Raw genomic sequence first — 17,371 nt, forward strand, 5'->3', positions numbered from 1 at the left:
TGTGTGTGTGTGTGTGTGTGTGTGTGTGTGTGTGTGTGTGTGTGTGTGTGTGTGTGTGTGTCGCTTTCCCTGTCTGTTTGTATCTCTATCTGTCTGTCTTTCTACCTACCTCTCTATGCTCTTATTGAAGAGGTCAATGATTTATAATGACTGGTACGAAGTCTTATCACGGCCTCTGATCTCGAATGAATTAAACCAATGGTGAGACACGTGTGTGTGTGTGTGTGTGTGTGTGTGTGTGTGTGTGTGTGTGTGTGTGTGTGTGTGTGTCACTTTCCCTGTCTGTATCTCTCTCTGTCTGTCTCTTCATCTATACCCTTGACTTATTTTTTTTTTTTTCAGCACTATCACACAACATCAGCTGTTGAAGCAATCTTGTACAACACATGATTTTCTGGAGGTAAATGTTTCTGAATTATTATTAATATCACTCTCTCTTTAGAATGTCGTCTTATGTTGGTTGCATCATTAGTTTGGACGCGGTTTTGCCAGTACACTGGAATTCATTTTATTGGCCTTGAAAGGATGACAGGCTGAGTCGGCCTCCTGGTGTGTTAATTCAGTGGTCAACGAGGCTGGTGTGTTAATTCAGTGGTCAACGAGGCTTGAACTTAGAACCAACACCAGGTTTACTCATATTACCATGTAATTATCTTTATAAAACCTAATTATTATCCACTTTTTGTTTCAAAACAGAATATGGTGTCTGAGTTTCGAAATCACAAGACATCTGAAGAAGATTGCTGGGAAAGATTATACATTCTCGCAAATGAATATTTAATATTTTCAATATTCATAAATTATATTTGTTTTGTTTACAATTACTTGATTTTGAATTTCAAGAAGAGGATCAAGACATGAACGAGAGGGAGGGGTTGGGGGAGGGGGGTGGGGGAGGGGGGCAGGTGCGCTCCCCCAATGACCCATCACCCCCTCATCCCATCCCTCCCCTCCCCATGTGTGTGTGTGTGGGGAAGGGTGGGGGTGGGATGAGGGAGGTGGTGGGTCAAAGGTGGGGGCGCACAGGGGGATGAGGGGATGAGGGGGCGGGGCTTGTGGGAGGGCGTTTATGTGGACAGGGTTTATGTGAGCGGGGCTTCGGTGGGAGGGGCGGGTGTGGGCGGGGCTTGTGAGAGGGCTTCGGTGAGAAGGGTTTATGTGGGCAGGGTTTATGTGTGTGGAGCTTGTGTGGGCAGGGTTTATGTGGGCAGGGTTTATGTGGGCGGAGCTTCGGTGGAGCTTATGTGGGAGGGGTGAATGTGGATGAGGTTTGTGTAGATAAATGGATGGGTGGATGGGTGGATGAGTGGAGCTTGTGTGTATGGGTGGATAATTTTTTAATTAAATAAACATGTTGTGTGTGGGGAACTAATTAACTAATCACTAATTATGTGAATATGATGAATATGGGTGGAGCTTGTGTGGGGTTTGTGTGTGTGGAGCTTGTGTGGGGTGGAGTTTTTGTGTGTGTGGGGTTTGTGTGGCGCTTCTGTGGGGTTTGTGTGTGGTGGGGGCTTGTGTGGGTGGGGCTTGTGTGGGCGGGGCTTCGGTGGGAGGGGCGTGTGTGGGCGGAGTCAAAAAGGGGCGGAGTCAAAAAAATTTCAATTTATTGGAGCTTGTGAGGGGTTTGTGTGTGGTGGGGTTTGTGTGGGGTTTGTGTGGGCGGGGCTTGTGTGGGGTTTGTGTGGGTGCAGTCAAAAAGGGGCGGAGTCAAAAAATTTCAATTTATCTTTGTCTTTTGTAATTCCTGTGAATAAAATGAACCTAAAATCCCTTCCCCTTCCAAATCATATATCTTATAAGTCCAAGGAGCCGTATCTATTACATCAACAATTTTAAAAAGCTCGTTGGTCCATCTTTTAATATAACCTTTTTCAAAATGAGATTTCCACCTATATATTCTAACGATATCAACAACTTTGAACTTAGGTTTTCTGACATTAATCTCTTTTTCATATTTTAATTTTGTAAATGTTACTGATGGTTTCATATTTGTTGACGTGTGAATCGTGTCATTATACTTATCCACAATATCCTGAATAAAAGATGACCATTGTTATGAACCGAGTTGTGTGAATTTTTTATATAGTCTCTCTTTTAAGGTACGATTAAAACGTTCAACAACAACTGCCTTCCCTTCATTAAAGGTACTGCATAATGTAATACTGTTATTTTTTAGAAAATTCAGAAATGTCTTGTTATAAAACTCTCTACCCTCATCAGTCCACAATTTTTTAGGTTTTCTCTTACTTTTATTGAATATCTGTTGAAAGGCTAACATAAGAGTATGATCTGTTTTGTTTTTTAATGGCACAACCCACGCATATCTACTCCTCAAATCAATAACGGTTAAAGCATACTTGTACCCCTTATCATTATTAAGTTCAATCAAATCAGCAGACCAGATATAATCAACTTCCTTGGAATAAACTTTCCTTCTCTGAAACTTTGTGAATATTGGTTTATGTAATTCATCAGCTAATTGCTCTTCAGTCTTAATAACATCATTAGAGACTACAAGTTTTTGGAATTTCCAAGACCAAGTTTCAATTTAGCACTGATCGTCTTCTTCACAATGAACCGATCAACTTTTTCTCTCAAGGTTGGATTTTGTATCAGAGACAAATTATACAACATTTCTCTATCGGCTTCATGCTTTTCTTCCAACGTTGTGGTATTCCCATAATCAATATCGTGTCTCATGCACACTTCATCAACTCTATTGATAGGCTTACTCCAGAATTTAGGATTGTCTACCTCATCTAATCTTTTATCCAAGTTTGTGCCTGGACCACAGAAAGAATACCCTGGAAGATGTAATTCCCCTGGTATTCCAGTAGTTGTAAATTTACTTCCTGATAAAAACTTTTGTATATCTCCTCCTCGTTTGTGTTTGGAGATAAATTGATTTTTTTTTGAACCACACACCGAACACATATCTTTTTGTATAACCCTGTTATTTTTACTTTTAATATATGAAATATTTTTAGTATGAGTTTTCTTTTTACATTTGAGACAATAACTCATTTATTTATGTGAAAAATTCCTGCAGAGTGCAAAAACCTTTTTAGTTTCCAACATGCACATTTGAATCTTAATTTTTAAAACATAAAGAATCCTTTGAAATGCCTTCACTCTCTCCTCCATTTATTTAAGAAAAAAAATAAAAATGAAAAACTTGAATTAAAATGAATAGCTTGTCGATGTCAATAGTCATGAAGAAAATATTTCAAATAGACTTGTCAATTCTTTGTTTTCCTCCTCGGTGGGTTGAGTTATTTTCTGTAATACCACCAATCTTTTTTTAATCTCACTGGTTTCCATATTTTGATATTTATTCATTCTCTCTCTCTTTCCTCCCTCTCCTCCCTCTCCTCCCTCTCTCTCTTCTCTCTTTCCTCCCTCTCTCTCTTCTCTCTCTTCTCTCTTTCCTCCCTCTCTCTCTCTTCTCTCTCTTCTCCCTTTCATCCCTCTCTCTTCTCTCTTTCCTCCCTCTCTCTTCTCCTTTTCCTCCTTCTCTTTCTTCTCCCTCTCCTCCTTCTCTCTCTTCTCCTTTTCCTCCTCTTCCCTCTCTTCTTCAACTCCTTCCTCATCCCGTATTATCCTTGAATCGCTTACACCCCATAGAATATTATACATATATTCATCAGGATTTCTTGTTATTCCTGTATCCAAAATATTTTTTTTTACAACAGGAAACCAATAAAATTTCTTTTGAATTTCTAAAAGAGCCTTACGTTTTCTTAACTTTATAATTTTTTCATATTTAACATTCTAATTAAATCCAAAGTTGTCGGTTTATCAACATCAGCATAATGCCAATCTTTTATTGAAAATACCTCATTCTTATGTTGTAGAACATATTTATTAAAATACCGAATACCCTTTTCTTGAAGGTATGCTTGGACACAGAAATGAGAATTTTCTTGAAGCCTTCTTGCTGTCATTTATGTATTAGAAATATATGTTAGAATAATATTATGGCACGAAACACCTCCCCATCTTCCCATAGTTAAATCATTTTGTATTTCCTTACTTATTATATATAATCCTGTTTTTTCTGTTTTCATGAGATAAACAAGGGCAAAACCATTATTATATTTACCCTTATTAAATTATTTTATTTGTTGTTTACTAATCGTGGCCCCACAAAACTCATTCTCGATACCAAGTGGATAATATTCTTCCTTACGAGACTGATTTAATTGTTCCAGGTCTTCGAGGTTAATTTTAAATGACCAATTATACACTAAATCATTCATATCATACCCCCATTGTTCTATTCTCACACAAACGATACGCCCTTCTTTATAAAAAATTATTTTAATTCGAACTGTGAATTCTGTATGACCTGGAGATAATATCAACACTTCTGTATCTTTGGAATACACGGCCGTTTTATTTAAGTATATATATTGTGATAAATCGCTTAATCTCACCAAGTCATTCGCGTCAGTCGGGCTTGGATAATTTTTTAATTTATAAGCATTTTTCATGTTAATATTTTTGGTTATATTATATTTATGTCGTTCAGCCTGTGCCTTTGTGTAATAATTTGATAAATCAATATCCAGTTCTTGAGATACACCAACGGTAGAACCATCTTTACCAACATAAGTCATTTATATTAGATTAAAAATAATATCATAAAATTTTTTATTTTTGTTGAGTTGAAATAACACATATAGACATAATTGACCACAACACTTGGAATTTAATTCTTGGACTTGAAATGTTTGATAAACACCATTCTGTAAGAATTTTATGACTTCAACAGGTGGTGGAAGACCAAAACTATCAAAATAATATTTGTCTTGACTATTAAAAATACAAACCCAATGAGAACCGTTCCCATTATTATCTTCTAAGTTCATAATAATATTCTTTGTATGTTTCGGCACATTTGTTAATTCATCTCTCATACAAATAACCACATTATGAATTTTTAATTTCTTACAATATTTGACAAGTTGTAAATTTGATGTTGTATTCTTTCCAAATTCTTTCAACCACTCATCAATGCTCATTTATTTATTAGAAAGATATAATCCATTACCTCTTTTCGTTAATTTTACACCTGCTTGTGCTATAGAAGAAAGCATATCTCCAACTAACAATCTCGCTTTATCAGGCAGACCTTCAAGTTTTTCAGCAAAATCTACAATTACACCACTTCCACTAATTTGTTTCTCCAACTCTTTGTTATGTCTTTCCAATTCTTTTTGAGCCTGGAGTTCAGCCTTCCTTTCGTTGGCAGTTTTCACCGCTGTTGAAATACCACCCGTCAATTCTCCAACCGCACTTAAACCAGCAAATAAAGGAATTAGAAATGGGAGAAATCCTCCACTCGTCTCTCTTATTGAATATTTTTTCAACATTGGTTTTGTCATTTTAATTTTAAGTGAGCCAGTGTCATTCAAGATTTTAACCTGTTCTCTTGGAAGCAAAACATCAATTCTTACTGCTCCTTTTCTCTGAATTGTATTAACGTTAATCGTACAAGGCTTTTGATTTTGAACACAAGATGATAGTTTATGAAGATCGATTTGATTAACATATACCCCAGTTGGTACTTTGCCACTCATTTATTTAACAAAAAATTATGTGAGACTAATCATCACACCATTATCTGTATTAATCTGCAATTTTGTTTCTTCCAAAAGCAAACAATATGTATCAACTTCTTCACTCTCTCCTCTTTCAATGTAAAGGGAAGTATCCACTCGATTAGACTTTATAGTTTCCTTTTGAGCGCTCAGGTCAAACGCATAGATTGTATACAAACTTTTAAATGCTGTCATATCCAAAATAGGTTCTTTATTTCCATTACTTTCACACACCTTTTGGTAAGACTTGTATGCTTCAGCAAAATCATTTTTTTCCCAATTAATTTCCAATCTATCTCGTGGATAAAATGTTCCATCTGGAGAAACGCGAAGTTGTTTCACCTTAGCATTATCACTCAATGCATTATTCTTATCAGTCGCAGTATCACCATCTGGCTTTTTAAAAATCATCCACAGATATTGTGGCTTTCCTTCCAGAACACCCAAATTCCACGTGTTTGTATTTTGGTTGAGTTTAACGTGTTGACATCTTCTTTTGAGGTATGATACACTGAGTGGTTTCTTTGAGTTAAGTCTTCGATTCAACATCTCTTCTGTTTTAAGATTAGGAGTATATTCACTGATATACCAACTCATCTCCTCAATTACAAATTTATTCTGTTCACCAAAAGCACTACCAACACCAAAAAGCAATCTATTTTCATTATCATTCCTTTGTAGTTGAAATCTAATTTTAAGACCATACAGAACTTTATCATGATCACAAAATCCAAATATACCTTTAAGAGGAACTGCCACAGTAAAACTATTTTCTGCTTTTGTATCATCATTATACATTCCTTTCCTTTGAGTATATCCAGGGTCTGTGTTTGTTCCCGTTGACATATCAGGAATAAAACCTTCGACAGACCCCTTTCCCATTCTATCACTGAATGTATAGAGTGTAAATTTCATCATTTCAGATACAGCAGAGACATAATCAACCGCTTCAACTTCTTGTTTTTCCAATATACAAACGCACACTATCAAACATTTTCCAGAAGAAATCATTTACAAGTGTAGCATTTGTGTTATTCCCAGCTTTATTGAATTTTAATTTACACAACAAGAAACTTTCGGAGAGATTCAAATAGGTTTGTTGATTATTTATTTCAAAACTTTTTGTACCATTCGTATTCCAGTCTGTTCCAGTTATTGCATTTACCTTGAAGTAATCTTCTTTTTTAGTGGAGTTTGAGATAATAATAGTATCATCCAAATCATAGATACCATCAATTGCTTCCATACTTGTATTTATTTAGGAAAAAAGATGTTAAAACTTTTGAAACCCTGATCCAATTATTTGAATTATTTTCTGTCGTTCTTGGGGGGACAACTGAGTTTTGCTTTTCTTAATTTCTTTTATTGCTTGTAATTTATGAGATTCCTTCTGGGCATCTTTTATGCTCTTTACAGCACCTGCTACATTTCCCACAGCAGAAGCAGTTGAACCAATTAGATCTTTATGTTTAAGAATAGTTGAACCAATACCCATGAGAGTATCAATTATCCCATCTCCTCTAAATTGATGTCCAACACCCCTTTGTCTCTTAGGTTTATAGTATCCTCTACCAAGATACATACCTTCACCCTTGTAGTATGGGGAAAGGAACATCCCATCCCCTGTAATTATTTTATATTTTCCCAACTCGTGTTTCCTCACAATAACCATCGTATTTATTTATTGGAAAACTTCGCGTAGGTGAATTCTGATGGATATAACTTCTCCATTAAAATAAATCACACGATTATCTTGGTCGGTTATCCTAAAATTTACTCTGTGTATGGTTTTTCCTGACACAGGGAGATAAACCAAATTTTTAGGTTCCATATTGAATTTATAACCAATTGGGGTTGAGTATGCGCTGAATGAAAATATTGTATTTGTTTTTTTTCCATCATTATAAGCACCATCAATCAAATCACAGTGAATTAACACCGAATTTATTCGTGAGGATATTTGAATGACATTTTCACTGTAAAACGTCCCATTAGTTTCAATCTTTTTTGAGGAGAAACCCAATAACTCTCTAAATGAATTATCAATTGTGAAATCAACCTTGTAGTTATTTTTCACTTTAATCGTTGATTTTGAAGTATGTTTTTGAATGTCTATAACAATATTTTTTGGTTCATCACCCTGTTCTTTCATAAGACGAGCAATTTCGGAAGATATTTGAGAAATCTCATATGCTCCGGGTGAGACTGTTATCGTTTTGTATCCACTTCCCGGATTATAACTAAACTTGTCATTTTTCTCGCTTATATTAAATAAGGTATCATAAGTTTCCATGGACAATAAAGATGCCTCATATTCTTTTGTTGTGTCAAGTTGTAGTGGGTATGGGAATGAAGATGTGTGGTCGCTTGTTGTGAAATTGAAACTTAGGATTGTGCTTCTCATCTTATTTAATATGAGATAAAATGTCTTTATATTGATATTTATTAATTATTTTCATGTTCATCAACTGGTCTAAAATGGCTGATGCTTCATTAAAACAATTATTTCCAGCCTTCTTACTGCCTAACAACAATAACAGTTCATTAACTAATTGCGATGGGTCATTTGGAAGAAAACTAACACCTGAACCAAGGATATTTAAAGCCTGAATAATGTGTTTCTCCTTCTCATTCTTCCTACTTTTACCAGAAAGAATAACCTTATAATTTAGAGTGTTCAGCAGATCAATATATACTCTATCATCATTATTTTCCATATCCAATGGTTTATCAATATACTTTGATTCATCCCTCACAGTTGAACCTTGTCTTCCATCTTTTGTGAGAAGAAACATTAATCTCGGAGTTAGTTTAACAGGTGGTTGAGCAGAACCCAAGAACCTTAATTCATCATTAAATATCAATACCTTTTCTTGAAGAAGATGAAATATTGCTGGTTGTTCTGTTGGAATGAGTCCTGCTTTGGTTTTTGAATCCGCTGAATATTCATTGTTTTGAACAGCATTCACAATATAATCAGGGGGTTGATTAATCTCTTCCAGTTGTTGAAATAAACCTTCATCATCATATACCTTTAATTCTCCGAAATGCTCTAATTCTTCCTCCGTCATTTGATCAAAAACTTTTAACATTTTAAGTTTTTTAGGAGTATATTCTACTGTGGGAACTGTGGAAACATCTTTCATTTTTTCTTGGGAAGTTTTTAAAAGTGGTTTAAAAAATTTCTCTTGTTTTCTTTCAAATGCTTCTTCGCCCATTAGTTTCTGTCTGCGTTTCTTCTTTATGTCTTCCTGTTGTTTTGCAACTTTTGAAACCAACTCTTGATGTTCCTTAAATCTTCTTGCTCTTTCTTTTGCATCCATTTATTTATTGTAAAATATAATTTAATGAATTGTAAAGATCAACAGGGAAATTTTCCTTTTCTTCATCATTCAAGTAGATGTGTTCAAATAAATCCTTTTCTTTAAATATTTCATCAAATTCTTTATTAACATTAATGCGAGTTGTAATTTCTTCTTCACTAATACTTGCATCTCTGCTTTTCATACGTTTGCGTTGAGTTTCTTCATCAACATCAAAACCGAATGATAAAATCTTCACTCCACTCAGATGTTTAATAATTTGTCTCGTTCCTTCTGGATTAGTTTCTAATATCCCAACACCACCAGATTTTAGTTTCCTTAACTCACTCTTACAATGTGAATATTTTGTTGTACCAAGAGAGACCTCCTCAAACATTTGACCTTCATTCCTCAATCGCATATGTTCCTCCACTGAAATATAGTGATAATCTTCACCTTTTACTTCTCCAGGTCTTATTGCTCTAGTTGTTGTTGATACAATGCGTATCACGGGGTGTTTTTCAAGTAAATTTACAATATTCTCATTTGTACTACACTAGAACCTTGATTTATGAAAGTTTTTTCCAGAAGCAGATTTACCCACAAGATTTACAATAATAGTTGTCATTTATATATGTAATTGTTTATAAAACAAAAAATATATCCCTTAATATCTCATCTTGTTTCACAACAATATATTTATATTTTTCAGTCGTGTGCTTCATGTAATCCTCAAATTTCTTTTTACTACATAATGTAGAACAATTATCTCTCCAAAAATTATTGATATCTATTGAATTTAACTTGAATAAAATAAAAGTATTAGCATTGTTTCTGATGGAACGACGAGGAAGTTGAAAGTACGATTGACTAAGATAAATACAATTACAAGAATAATGTCTCCCTCTTGTGTAGTAGCTGTCCATTACCATTTGGTTTCTCTCATTAACACAATCATCAAAGATAACGAGGTTCTTTTTTGATTTATCCAAATCTTGGGGAGACGGTATATCATCCGTATTATCACGAAGAATACAAGTTATAGGATTTGATTTCTTTTTACATCTCTGTGTATCACAAAATAGTTGAATTATATCTTCAATGTTACAATCATTTAGGTTTTTTTGACGTTTAAATAAACCGATTATATCTTCTTTTTGAAGACCAGCATTAAAACCTTGTGAGAGTAGTTGATACTCTGGTTGAAAACTCGACTTTGTTAAAATTATTAAATTATCATAATCTAAAGAGTTGGGAGTGAGGAGCATTTTTAAAAGTAAGCAGGTTTTTCCACATCCACTTGAACCAACGATGAGACATCTTAATGAATTTGGGAGATTTTTATGGTTGTTAAATTTTATCTTATTTTTCCAAATGGGTAAAAAATCATTCATTTATATATTTGGAAAACAGGTTATTTAATTTATTATTGGCTTTTTTAGAAACTCTATATTTTATCTTAAGTTAAGGTTTAATTTCAAGATAATCCATTATTTTATTTATACAATATCTTGTGTTGATATTTCCCTGAAAATTACATCCATGAATAATATATAACAACAATCCTTTGAACATTTCTCTTATACGTTCAGTTTCTTTCCTTGTAAGGAAAGGTGTGTTATCACCCTCATACTTTACATTCATTTCTCTAATCAATCTTGTAAAGTAATTCATTTTTGGTGTAAATCTAAAAGAATTATTTTCCTTTTTATATTTTTTATTATCATTAATTAGAAGATAATCACAGAATATACATTGTTTATAGGCTTTTGACTCTGTGTTTAATCCCCGTCTTTCACACGCAGGACAATTCTCAAATTTGTCATATGGAGAATCAGGAAAGTCTAGCATATTTATAAAGTAAAACTTTACTTAAACTGAAATTCATCTATACTTTCAGTTGTATATTGGCTCATATTTAATAATATTACCATCGATATCGATATACTTTTTTTCATTATCAGATTCAACGACAACAGTTTTTATATTAAAGGTAATTTTAAAATGATCGTTAACTACTATTGAACGAAATATATATATATATATATATATATATATATATATATATATATATATATATATATATATATATATATATATATATATATATATATATATATATATATATATATAGTCATGTGCCACTTCACAACGGGGTTACGTTCTGAGAAACGCGTCGTTTATATATATTCCATATATATATATATTTATGTATGTTTATATATATTCCATATATATATATATATATATATATATATATATATATATATATATATATATATATATAGTCATGCGCCACTTAACAACGGGGTTACGTTCTGAGAAACGCGTCGTTAAGCGACGTCGTCGTTGTGCGAACATCATTTTTTTTTTTCATTTTCATTTTCGAACATCGTACTAACACAAACATAGACACCTAAGCTATATGCTGTAGCCTATTGCTCCTCGGATACAAACCTGTACAGCATGTTACTGTACTGAATACTGTCGGCAATTGTAACACACATCCAAGAGAGACGGAAGACACGTTAGATTTACCTTTGTGCTGTTCATGACGGCCATCGGTGTGGTTAGCAGCAGCTTACAATCTCCTCTCACATCGATTATGGAAAGGTGAATATATAGCATTTGGATTTTATAAATACGTAATCATTGCATTGATGTTATAATTTAAAAATGAATAAACGAGCACCATTCAATTGTGATATATATATATTTTCGGAACAGTGCGATTGTTTTAACAACATAAAAAGCTTCACTAAAAATAAATTTATTTTAATTGACGAACAACAACGATTTATTCGCGGAATTCTTCAATGCAAAGGTAATTTACTTGCTGGAAGGTAAACGTGGAAACCTTGGTTCAGTTTGAAAGCCGATTTCCTTGAATCCCGATTTAGCACGACCCTGCTTTTTTCGCGATGACATTTTATGGACCTCAACGATCGCATTATAGCAGGGCCACACTGTCGTTGTTTATTATCATTATAAGGTATTATGTTCTGTCGAGTGTACATAATTGTATGTGCTATTTTTATACGAGGCTACATCACTCGGCGATATGAATTTTTCAGCTCCATATTTTTTTTCATTTTCACTATTCTTTTCAGAGCTGGCAGACCCGTCGTTTATGCGATCCGTCGTTGCCCGGAACGTCGTTAAGCGGCGCATGACTGTATATATTTGTATATATATATATATATATATATATATATATATATATATATATATATATGTATATATGTATATATGTGTATATATATGTATATATGTATATATGTATATATGTATATGTATATATGTATATATGTATATGTATATATGTATATATATATATATATATGTATATATGTATATGTATATATGTATATATATATATATATACATATATATATACAAATATATATACATATATATATACATCCTCTTCTTCTTTTTACGGCTGCTCCCGTTTGGGGTCGCCACAGCGGATCATCCAAATGATCCGCATAGTGATTTGGCACATGTTTTACGCCGGATGCCCTTCCTGACGCAACCCTGGTCGCCTCTTACAACACAGGGATATGGTACATCTATTTTACCCGGGGTATACACCGGCCCAGTACACTGATACTCACTTCGCCAACCTCGGAAGGATGACAGGCTGAGTCAACCCCCTGGTGTATTAATTCAGTGGCCCAACGGGGCTTGAACTCAGGACATTTTGGATCCCAAGCCGCTGCCCTAACCACTGCGCCAACACCAGGCTTATTTGTGTGTATATATATATATATATATATATATATATATATATATATATATATATATATATATATATATATATATATATATATATATATATATATATATATATATATATATATATATATATATATAAATATATATATATATATATATATATATGAGTACCAGTGTACTGGGCCTGTGTATACCCCGGATAAAATAGGTGTACCATATCCCTGTGTCGTAAGAGGCGACCAGTGTTGTGTCAGGAAGGGCATCCGGCGTAAAACATGTGCCAAATCACTATGCGGATCATACGGATGATCCGCTGTGGCGACCCCTAAAGGGAGCAGCCGAAAGAAGAAGATATATATATATATATATATATATATATATATATATATATATATATATATACATATATGGATTTAAGCGTGGTGTTGGCTTTGTGGTTTGGGTGGTGGCTCGGGATCCTAGGGTCATGAGTTCAAGCCCCGTTGGCCGCTGAATTAATACACCAAGGGATTGACTCAGCCTGTCATCCTTCCGAGGTCGGCAAATCGAGTCCCAGCTTGCTGGGATAATTGAGCCATTCGAGTATCCTGTTTCAGAGTGGCGACCTGTCCAGGATTGTGCCCAATAGCCCAGGAAACTGCTTCGGCAGCGCCGACACTCTCTGTGCAGAGAGAATGGTTCCAATTATTATTATTATTATTATTATTATTATTATTATTATTATTATTATTATTATTATTATTATATATTTGGATTTGTAGACTTGCATGCATTTTCTAATTCATGCATGTGGTACAATATCAAAGGCATTTTTGTAGTCTCTCCAGGCTGTGGATAAGTTGGTTTGTTGGAGCTTGCAGTTTTCAAGTGTGGTTTTGTTTAACAATAAATGGTCTATTGTTCCATAGCATCCTCTCTTACATCCTTTCTGCTCTGCTTCTAAAGCTCCTTGTTGAGTGAGGGTGTCAAAATTGTTATAGTTAATTACAGGCTGCAATCGGGATTGGGATACCTGTTAAAAGTTTGCATGTTGTTGGTAGACATGTTATTTGTCTGTATGTTTGGTACCTGGGTTTCTTCAGATTTTGGGATTAAAAGAATGTTGCCTTCTGTTAACCATTCAGCCATTGGCTGTCCCCCTTGCATGAGTTTTTAAATGCTCGAGCATAGTGATGGTGGAGAGCATGTTGTTGCTTTCGCCAGAATTTCATAATCCTATCTGGGCCTGGGCATTTGAAGTTCAATACTTTTGCAAGATGTTTTCTAATTTTTTTCTTCATCAATTGTCATTGGGTGCATTTCCTGTTGCGGTTGCTTTTTCTTTTCCAAGTGTCATATCCACTCTGCTTTCTCGTGTATTTCGTCTTCAAATATACCTTTCTAAAAATGTTTTCAAAAATTTTTTAGGGGGGAGTTGTCGCATGTTGTTTCTGCTTCCATCGGTCTTGGTCGAAGTTTTTTGAGTTGTTTTCAAACTGTTTATTTTGATTTCTTCTGTTGTTGGCCTTATCAGTTTTTTTTTTTCCTTGCTATCTGTTGTATTTGGAGTTTATTATGGGCAGCTAATGGGTCGAGTCCATTGTTTTCTGTGTTGTATTTCTTTTTTATTTGTCTGATTCTTTTCCTAAGCTTTGGACTTCTGTTTCCTCCTCTTAAATTGTTATATTTGTTCTGTTTCCACTCTCAGTCAGTCTCTCTGCTTCTCAATTCTCTGTTTCCACGATGGTGTTTTGTTTCTGGTCAGATTATCAGATCTATATTTTTTTGTCATTGTTTGCCTGTAATTTTCTCTTGGACATACAGTGCAGCTGCAAAACTCACATCGTTAATTTCTCTCAGATTAGGTGATTTTGGTTTATTCTCCGAACTTGTATTTTAAACTGTTGATTGTTTTTTATTCGGTGAAGATGTGGTCTTTGCTTGGGTGATATTAATTTGATTTCCTCTATTTTATTAGCCAGCTTATCTTGTAGCCTATGCTGTTCATTGTCAACCTCCTCTTCCTCTTCTTCATTTTGTTGTTGTCCATTATTCTCCTCCTCATTGTGACCTTCCATGTTGCTCTTATTTGTTTTGTTTGCAAAGGTGCTCTTTCATCTGAGTAACTTCAAGTAGATGTTTCTCTATGCTGTGCTGCTCCTGCAACATTTCCTTTTGTCAGTCTCTCGTCGTGTTGTTGGGTTTTCAGTTTTGTTTCTAGATTCAATTCTACAATCTGTTGTCCAATTTCTGTTTCTGTTGTTGTGATTAAATTTGAAATCTCATCTGTTTCTGTTTTCCTCTCTTGTTCTATTTTCTGCATCGCACCAGTAAGTTCTGTTGATTCTTACTTTTCATTGGGAGTTGTACTCTGAGAATCTCATCCCAAACATATGTCTCATCATTCCATTGTTGCATTGGGGGTAGGTCAGGATTTATAGATGACCAGTTATTTCTTATTGCCTCTTCTGTTTGTTCATCTCTTATTCTTAATTCCTCCTCTGTGAATATTTTCTGTTTGAGGATCTTGCTTTTCATTGAGTTTCGTGCTGCCCTGTTAAAATTTCCTTTATCAGGGCATAATCTTCGGATTATCTGTTCCCAAGCATTCACACTTTCTTTCCTCACGCCTTTTCATCTGGCATATTCCATTGCCCATAATATCATCCATTTTTCATTCTTTGTCCAGGTTTTCGTTTTTATGCTGATTCTCTCTCCTTGGGTCATCCAATTTATGTCTTCAATTGCTTGCTGTCATGCTTTGTCAGTTATTTCCTTTCTTCTTTCCTGGGTCAAGTATCTTTGGATCATTGATGCTACTGCAGTGAATTTTGTTACTGGAACACTTTCGGCCTTGGTTGCTAGCTTTGCTCCTTTTAATTGGTTCATGAATCTTTCTCCTTTATCGTTAGTCCCTCGTGCTTCTTGAACAGAATATGCTTTGCAATGGAAGATGATTTCCATCTCCTCTAAGCTCCAGCTCCGTTCATTTAATGTTTTCCGATTCGGCTGGAACCTAGTAGTTGTTGGTTGACGAATAAGGAGCTTTTTATCTTTTAGCTTTGGTGTGGAGCGCTGTCCTATCATGAGGCAGGGATCCCCTTCCTCAATGAGGAGGTGCAGCCATTATCCTTTTCAGCACACATTCTGACTGCTCGGTGTGGAGCACAGACTTAGGCATCTGCCTCTGATGGGGTCTAAGCCTGGTGTTGGCTGAGTGGTTAGGGTGGCTGGCTTGGGATCCTCGGATCCTAAGTTTGAGCTCTGTTGGCTGCTGAATTAACACCAGGTGGGGTTGACTCAGCCTGTCATCCTCCTGAGGTTGGGGAAATAAGTACCAGTGTACTGGAAGAAGGGCACAGCATCAGTGGCACAGCTGTGCTCCAAGAAATGGTCGGAGTGGCGACCCGTCCAAGATTGTGCCAAATAGCCAAGGAAAAACTGCTTTGGCAGTTCCAATGCTCTGTTCAAGAGTATGAGGCCAATAAGATGAGGGGGTCTGTGCCCCTTGAGTCATTTTCTGTGACTGATTGCAATTATTTGGCATATTTTTTTTTTTACAGCCAGCCATATTGCTTTCCCCAAGATGCTGCCGGGCCTCAGCTGCTTGGCAGGGGTCACCGATGGCACTCGGAGGAGTCGTGCCAAGAAGGTATATGCCAGGATTGTGCATCAGCCTGCTTGCTTTCTCCTCACTGGTTGGCTTAATAGCTTGCCATCCTTTGGAATTCCTCACAGAGGAGGTATCCGCAACCAAACCTCTGAGCAATGTGTGGATGCTGAAACCAATTAACATCTGGATGTGACTATGTGCCATGGCAGTCTGATGCCACTCTTATGCTGTTTGTTATCATCCTATCTCAACTGGGTGCATGCTGTGTGTATTCTTTCAGAAGTAACCACTGATAATGCTGCCAGCTACACTGCGTCGCTGCCTCAATTCTTCCTCTCCCTGCATTCCTATTAAATTATTTGGGCTCCAGTACTGTTTCACTTTCACACACACTATGTCCACAAATAACTATATAAGCCTTCTTTCAAAAGTGTAAAGTTAAATTGTGATTCTTAGGATATATATATATATATATATATATATATATATATATATATATATATATATATATATATATATATATATATATATATCACTGGTTAAAGTGTGAGGGGAAAGGGAATGTAGAAGACCCCTTTCCACCCTCCAGTGAAGAATATCCAAAGAAAAGCCTCATTAACTTGTTACTTCTGTCACTGAAGGAGGAAGGAGGTTATGTTTTCACTCCTGTATGTCTGTCTTTTTTGTTGTTGTTTGCAAAAATCTAAGATTTTTCAAGTATATTGGTTGGTCACGTGCATTATTCTGTCTGTGTCTTTCTGTTTGCTTGTTTGTCTGTTTGTATGTCAATTGCATACAGATCACAATTTTAAACTGATCTTCACAAAACTTCTCCACATGGTGGAGTTTGGCATAAGCTTGTAGTCTAATGATTTTGAGCTTAAAAGGTCAAAAGGTCAACATAGGCCAAAGGTCAACAACTTAGGTGAGATCTCTAAAGTCCTCCATTTTCATCCGATTGACTTGAAATTTGAAGAGGATTTATATTTCAGGTCACTGAATTGAACCAGCCATTTATTTTTGAGGTCAACGGAGCCCAAAAGTTCAACATACCGAGTGCCTTTCGAGTTGATTATGTGAAAGCTTTTGAAGAAGAATAACGATGTTGGAGGCACTTCCTCAAACCCCACATG

The 17,371-nt window shown here is 35.2% G+C and overlaps 1 long non-coding RNA gene across 1 annotated transcript; it reads left to right on the plus strand.

The window, feature by feature from the left end:
- Window position 1: 1 nt before the first annotated feature.
- LOC147034573 (uncharacterized) lies at window positions 2-866 on the plus strand. The gene is made up of 3 exons (XR_015059311.1): window positions 2-201; window positions 343-400; window positions 697-866. It is a non-coding gene; the product is annotated as an uncharacterized LOC147034573 (long non-coding RNA).
- The last annotated feature ends 16,505 nt before the right edge of the window (window positions 867-17,371 follow it).

Source organism: Eptatretus burgeri, chromosome 1, assembly GCF_056783735.1.
Source record: "Eptatretus burgeri isolate ZD-2024b chromosome 1, Ebu_testis_v1, whole genome shotgun sequence".
In the NCBI taxonomy this organism is placed as follows: domain Eukaryota; kingdom Metazoa; phylum Chordata; class Myxini; order Myxiniformes; family Myxinidae; genus Eptatretus; species Eptatretus burgeri.